This window comes from Apodemus sylvaticus, chromosome 22, assembly GCF_947179515.1.
Source record: "Apodemus sylvaticus chromosome 22, mApoSyl1.1, whole genome shotgun sequence".
Classification (NCBI taxonomy): Eukaryota; Metazoa; Chordata; class Mammalia; order Rodentia; family Muridae; genus Apodemus; species Apodemus sylvaticus.
Window position 1 is genome coordinate 55,291,844 of NC_067493.1, and position 6,119 is coordinate 55,297,962.

Genomic DNA, 6,119 nt, shown 5'->3' on the forward strand with positions numbered 1-6,119 from the left:
TGTGGGTTTCCCTGTCTGTCCTATGTTTACTGTTGGATGATGAGATGGAGAGGAGAGGCTGGACTGAGTCACTGCATTGTCTGCACTTTCCTTTGCTGAGGACTGTGTCACGCGTCACGAAGGTTCTGGGGTCAGTCGAGCTAATCAAGCGAACGATTGTAGAGGCTGTGATGAAGCTGGGGAAATGTGGTTCAGAGGGGAAGGGGTGACTGTAGTGGGTGCCTGGCTGAGCAGGCACTTGGCTTGCTGTGGGGGCTCGATTTCCCTGCTTTGTCTTAAAGCCATGGCGTGGCCGGGGAGGACAGTGAGCTGCTCCTACACCCACTCTTATAGAGTGGCTGGTGTTCTGTCAAAACACTCACTTCCGATTTCAGAGATAAAGACATTGATTACAACCGTGTGCTGTGCTTCTTTCCCGCCTCACCGGGCGCTCTCTGAGGTGGCCACACCCCCCTGCCTGGCACAGGCACCCTGCCACTGCAAGCGTGAGCGTGGGTGGGCGGGTGATCAGGAGGCGCTGGTGCTGGAACTGATTCCCACAGCCTGTTGAGTGAGCGGACCCTGCCTCCAGCCTGGGCCTGTGCAACTGAAGCCAGGCTCATCTTCCAGCCTCTTTCCTGTTTTGGAGAAGGATGGGAATCCCGCAGGAGCGAGGTACCCAAGCTGACCAGACACCATGGCCCACGTGGGGAGCGCCTCACTGGAGGCTGTTTTTCTTTTGAGACAGGGGTATCATGTAGGCCAGACTTGTCCTGAATTTGTTGCAATCTTCCGGCCTCCATGTCCTGAGTGTGGGATCACAAGCCTGCCCACCGAGCCTGGTTGCGTGGTGCAAGGGATCCAGGGCCTGGTCAGCAAGCACCCTCCCTACTGGGCCACACCCTCAGACCAGGGCGTGTTGTTAGGTCTCCGCCCAGCACTCAGAGGCAGGGGGTCACAGCTGTGGCTATTTAGAGAGCTCCTGTCTCAAGAAGATGAAGAAGTCGGTATAGGTGCCCCAGACTGCCTTTGAACTGGCTGTAACCTCCCGCCTCTGTGTCCTGAGTGACTGTATACGCCCCACAGGAAAGTGTGTTCAAAGCGTTTTCAGCGGATGAACAGGAACCCTCCGCTGTGCTCTGCCCAGCAAGCCCTCAAAGTCTGGATTGCACCTTTCAGCTTCCCCTTTCTGTTACCCCATCGCCCGTGACATTTCAGTTTCTGTGCAGAAGAAGCCCTTGTTTACCTTCCTCGCACCTAAGATGTGAAGAGCAAGTCCCGGAAGGCCCAGGCTCCGTCCTCCCTGCCAGCAGAGGAGCCGCTGGGTCACACGCCAGGCGGGCGTGGGCAGGGACGGGAAGTTGGCAGGCCTCTTTGTGAGGACCCTGGCTGTGGGGGGAGGCCTGGTGGTCTGTTTACGACTGGCTCGTTGTCTGGTTTTGGCCACATTGACTCTTTGCCAGAGGACCTAACAGCTTCTTGTGTCGCCCCCAGACAGCAAACCAGACGCTGTCTGGGGAGAACTTACTTTTTACAGTTACTTCCCTCCCCGCACTTAGTGCTCCAAGACACCAAGTCCTGTTCAGAGACACTTTGGATTGGGTCTTAAAGCTTCTGTTAACTCTGAGTGGCCCTTCCAATCCTGACATTGTCACTGGGTCGCAGACACAAGGTGTGGTGAAGGGTACTCTTTCTGTCTGGGTGGGGAGGTTGTTCTCTAGGCTGCTAGCAGTCACACGTGCACAGTGACAGTACCTTTCTGGGAAGCAGGCTCACCGCTGGGACCAGACTTAACTGCTTGTAGCTTCTTAGATTTCTCACCTGAGAACTTCCCTCCAAAACACCAGTGAGGCATAAAGCAGAGGCTTTGAGGACTATGAAGTGCCCCCGCCCGCCTGCCCTCCCCAGTGCCTGGCCACACTCGTAATACTGTATGACTGTTTAGTCATTTAAGAAACACAGTTAGAAAAATTAAAAAAAAAAACCAAAAACCAGTAAGTTATAGCTGGGACTGGACGGGGTACATAGCAATTGGCATGTATCTGCTGGCACCCACAATGGGTGACCCTGTGCCAGGCACTCCGGCCTTCAGAGGCACCTGCATGTGTGCACATACTGATGCTCGGACACAGATACACATAAAGATAAATCCTTTAAAAGTGGAGAGTCAGGGGTCCGGAGAGATGGCTCAGCGGTTAAGAGCACCGACTGCTCTTCCAGAGGTCCTGAGTTCAAATCCCAGCAGCCACGTGGTGGCTCACAACCATCTGCAATGGGATCTGACATCCTTTTTCTGGTGTGTCTGGAGACAGCTACAGTGTACTCATATACATTAAATAAGTAAATCTTTTTTAAAAAAAAAAAAAGTGGAGAATGAGGTACAGTTGATACTGTGTGTGTGTGTGTGTGTGTGTGTGTGTGTGTGTGTAACTGGCTGGATATGGCTGCATATGCCTAAATCCCAGCACTCCCAAAGGAGGGTTCAAGACCAGCCTGGTCTGCAAGACAAGTTCCAGGACAGCGAGGGCTACACAGAGAAACCTTGTCTTGAAAATCCAAAAAAGCTACTAACAACAGGGGAGTGTTCTTTGTTTTGAGAAAAGGACTCGCTCTGTGGTTTTTCCCGGCAGAGCACTTCCTCTGTGGACCAGGCTGGCCTTGAGCTCCTAGAGATCCACCTGCCTCTGCCTTCCCCGTGCTGGGACTAAAGGTGTGCGCGCCTTGTTGGCATTTGCACTTTAAAGTAGCAAGCAGCTGGGCTGAGTTCGAGGCCAGCCTGGCCTACAGAGTAAGTTCCAGGGCTATACAGAGAAACCCTGTCTGGGAAAAAACAACAACAATAATAATAATAAAGTAGCAAGCAGACACCCAAAGGAAGGCTCTCTAAGAAGGATCATGAAATCCAAATCCCAGTGTCCATCTTCAGTCAGAACCTGCTGGGGCAGCTCAGCCGCTGAGGGCATGTGGCCCTTGCAGAGGAGCCAGTTTAGTTCCCAGCACCCACGTTGGGAGCTCACAACTGTGGATCCGACACCCACTTCTGGCCCCTGTGAGCATCTGAACTTTGCCGCACGCACCCACAGAGGGATACGCATAATTCAAAATAGAATGTATGTTATTAAATAACTTGAACATGCCATATATTTTAGTTTTAGTTTGTAAACCAGCATGGCCAAAACCAGCTCAGAGAGGAAAGGGCTGGTCTCCCTCTACAGTGTATCCATCATTTAGGAATCACGTAGAAACTCAGGGCAGCAGGACCCTGTTGGTGAGGATCTCTAGAGGAGCAGAGGCTCACAGGCTGCGCCCCATCCAACCCAGCCAGCAATGGCTGTCTCCTGAGGGAAAGCCCTAGAATCCAAGAGCTGTTCAGTGCGTGAGGCTGGATGTCTCAGCTGGTCTTTGTTCTGTACCAGAATTCTGAAGACGGTAGCGGTAATGTCAATCCAGCAAGCAGGCAGAAAGCAAAAGCTTCCCCCTTCCATGTCCTTTATAGAGGCTGCTACTAGGTGTGGCCCAGATTTAGGGTGGGCCTTCTCTCCTCAAATGATCCAATCAGGAAAAGTCCCTCCCAGGTGTGCGCGGCTGCTTGGGCTTTTAGTTAGCACGGAAGAACAGCCGTCGCACACCTGGAGGCAGGAGTGGACGCAGAGGCCGTCGAGCACTGCTACTGGTTTGGTCCATTTATTTTCTTATACACCCTAGGACCACCTGCCCAGACACGATGCTCCCCATAATGGCTGGGCCCGCCTACTTGGATGTCAGTCATGAAAATTGCCCCAGACTTGCCTACAGGCCGATCTTACAGAGTCCATGTTCTCATCTGAAAGTCCTTTTTCCCAAATGACTGTAGTTGGTGTCACGTTGACAACGCTAGCCAGCTCAGATCTAACTCAGTCCTCTTTGATCTAACTCACAAACGTAACACTGTTCAAGTAGAATTTTTCCTTTCTCATTCTGTTCCCAAGAAGGCGTGCTAAATATAAAACAATGTAACTATATGAAAACATAATAATATACTTTCAGTGTACTTCCATAAGTCTGCTGTAAAACCACTGAACATTGATATGATCAAGAGTAAAGTCACACGCCGTGTTCCACACGGACTCCACCGACTGCCACATCAACCCGAAGGCAAGCGAGGAGGCGGCGCTGTTGGAAAGAAAGCTCCAGCACAAATGACTGTCCTTCTGACTTAGCTTCACTATTGTTTGTTTGTTTGGTTGGTTGGTTGGTTTGGGGGGTTGGTTTTGGTTTTTTGTTTTTTGAATTTTCTTTTTTTCTTTTTTCTTTTTTTTCTTTTCTTTTCTTTTTTTTTTCTGAGACAAGGTTTCTCTGCATAGCCCTGGCTATCCTGGAACTCACTCTGTAGACCAGACTGGCCTCCAACTCAGAAATCTGCCTGCGTCTGCCTCCCAGAGTGCTGGGATTACAGGTGTGCGCCACCACTGCCCGGCTCACTCTTGTTTTTTTTTTAAAAATATATTTATTTTTTAAATTTTGAGTTGGACACAGTGGCTCACTCCTATCCTCTCAGCCACTGAGTTTAAAAGCCCGCCCAGACAGTAAAACCAAGTCTTGAGATAGTAAATCTGGTTTTGGATTTTTTTTTTTTTAAAAAGAGCTATTAGGACGCTCAGAAGCATTTCATGTTCACTTGTGTGTTGCATATAACCACGGGAGTGGCCATTTTTAACTCACTACTCTGTCAACGTTATATGGCATTTAAAACTGGAGACCTTACAAAACTTGTTCTGTCCATATGCCCTCAACTGACTGTTGTGGCATGTTTCTTTTTCTCTTTCAGTAAGTACAAATATTTAATAAATTACCTTTTCATGTATTTAATAAAAACATAATAATATAAGACATCCCAACTTACAAAATTCCCACAGCCTTTAAAAATTCAAATATTCACAAGTCTCTATAAACCATCCAAAGCTGAGCTAGCGCTGGCTGGAGTTAACTTGTACTTAGCCGGGGTCAGTTCCCAGCATCCACCTATTAGCCCACAACCTCAGGTTAACTCCAGTCCTGTAACCCTAATCCTGACCTCGGTGGATACCAGCTGCAGACGAGATGCGCATGCATGCATGCATGCATGCAAAATGCTCATGCAGAAAAAAAATAGTAAATCTCTAAAAAAAAAAAAAAAGAAAGAAACAAAAAAATCTAAAGTCTCCTTTAAAGTTCAAAGACTCTAAAATACCCAAAATCTCTAAGCTTTCCAATGTCTGTAAAATTCCAGTCTCTTCAAAACACTATTGGGCCTCTGTAAAATCAAAACAAACACTTTTTTACTCCCTGGAGGATGGAACCAGCACACAGTTGTGATGAAATCGAAGTCTAATAGTGGGGAAAGTTAAGTGCTTGACCTCTCTCATGGGACCCAGGCAGCCTCTCCAGCTCTGCCCTCTGCACCAGACAACAGCTTGTCTCAGAGGCCCCGCCCAGCTCCGTGCCTCAGCCGCTGCTATCTGTGGTGGTGATTCCACAGTACTGGCATGCATCTCCAAGATGCTGGGGTCTTGACTGCAACTGGACTGTACCTGCACCCATAGCTTCTCCTGGGGGGCCCTTCAGGCAGCCTGACCCTGCCACACCATGTTAAGCCTCATGGTGCTCTCCATGACCCTTTGATGCTTTCAAAACCAGAACCACCTGGGAAACTCTTACACATTTCCCAGTTTGGAGACCGCAGACTTTGGTGTGCTGACTCGGAGGAAGAAGTTCCAAGATTTATGATCCTCGGTGATGCTGGTCTCTTCGAATCACTGCTGATTTCTCAGCTCCAGATGACCAGCATCTATTGTCCCAGGAACACAAAGGTTCAGCACCACAAATGGTGTTGGTCACTTGATAATCCACAGCTGATTCTTCTCTCCCCACTGCCGCAGATTCTTTTTTGTTTTGTTTTGTTTCTGAGACAGGGTTTCTCTGTGTAGCCCTGGAACTCACTCTGTAGACCAGGCTGGCCACAAACTCAGAGATCTGCCTGCCTCTGCCTCCCAAGTGCTGGGATTAAAGGTGTGCGCCACCACTGCCTGGCAGAACCACAGATTTTTGTTTGTTTGTTTGTTTGTTTGTTTTTGGTTTTTTGGATTTGGTTTTTTTGAGACAGGGTTTCTATGTATAGCTCT

General features: G+C 49.1%; 1 protein-coding gene across 1 annotated transcript in view; it reads left to right on the forward strand.

The window, feature by feature from the left end:
- The window catches only part of Coro1c (coronin 1C), a 69,184-nt gene extending 68,789 nt beyond the window's left edge, over positions 1 to 395 (forward strand). The window contains exon 11 of the mRNA XM_052167590.1: positions 1 to 395. This exon is cut by the window's left edge and continues 1,502 nt beyond it. The gene's annotated coding sequence lies outside the window, so the exon portion shown is untranslated.
- Positions 396 to 6,119: the final 5,724 nt, after the last annotated feature.